This window comes from Callospermophilus lateralis, chromosome 2 (genome assembly GCF_048772815.1).
Source record: "Callospermophilus lateralis isolate mCalLat2 chromosome 2, mCalLat2.hap1, whole genome shotgun sequence".
Classification (NCBI taxonomy): domain Eukaryota; kingdom Metazoa; phylum Chordata; class Mammalia; order Rodentia; family Sciuridae; genus Callospermophilus; species Callospermophilus lateralis.
In genome coordinates, this window is record NC_135306.1 from 163840167 (window position 1) to 163841035 (window position 869).

The window sequence follows — 869 nt, forward strand, 5'->3', positions numbered from 1 at the left end:
ATAAGACAGCAGAATGCATTACAATTCTTATTACACATATGGAGCACAATTTTTTATATCTCTGGTTGTATACGTAGTATATTCACACCAATTCGTGTCTTTATACCTGTACTTTGGATAATAATGATCATCACAATACACCATCATTAATAACTCCATGCCCCCTCCTTTCCCCTCCAACCCCTCTGCCCTATCTAGAGTTCATCTATTCTGCCCATGCTCCCCTCCCTATCCCACTATGAATCAGCCTCCTTATATCAAAGAAAAAATATGGAATGCTTCACAAATTTGCAAGTCATCCTTGTGTAGGGGCCATGCTAATCTTCTCTGTATCGTTCTAATTTTAGTATATGTGCTGCTGAAACGAGCACAGTTTCTTGTGTTGATGATGCTTCATTATCCCTTATTATACCTACACCTATGTAAATAAATCTTTCATTAAATTCTAATCACTCCTTTGGAGTAATCCATCTGTTTCCTGTCTAGACTCCTCTATTCCTGTGGTACCATGTAGATATCTCTTTAATTGTTCTTTACACATTGTATTCCAAATACTATTGCTTACCTGAAGTCTGAACCCAGGATAAGAATCATTGTGACTAGGTAGAGAAAAGCCTTCCTTTCCCAGAAGGACTTTGCAAAACCCACGGCAGAACCCACAGTGACCAGAGCATGGAGGGACCCCTGAAATATGCAGGTAACCCAAAGGACCTGGAAATAATCTCTAAGAATCAAGTTAGAAGCTGTCTTCCAGTCTTTGGAGGTCATAGGAGTCAAATACATCCTGCTTGGGCCAAATACTTGGCCTGGCATTTGTCACCCACTGATAAAATCTTCCTAATTTTGTTTACTATGGAGCTAAGAACTAT

At 39.4% G+C, this 869-nt stretch overlaps 1 non-coding gene across 1 annotated transcript; it reads right to left on the minus strand.

Moving 5' to 3' along the window:
- Nucleotides 1-264: 264 nt before the first annotated feature.
- LOC143393337 (U6 spliceosomal RNA) lies at nucleotides 265-371 on the minus strand. The gene has a single exon (XR_013090624.1). It is a non-coding gene; the product is annotated as a U6 spliceosomal RNA (small nuclear RNA).
- Nucleotides 372-869: the final 498 nt, after the last annotated feature.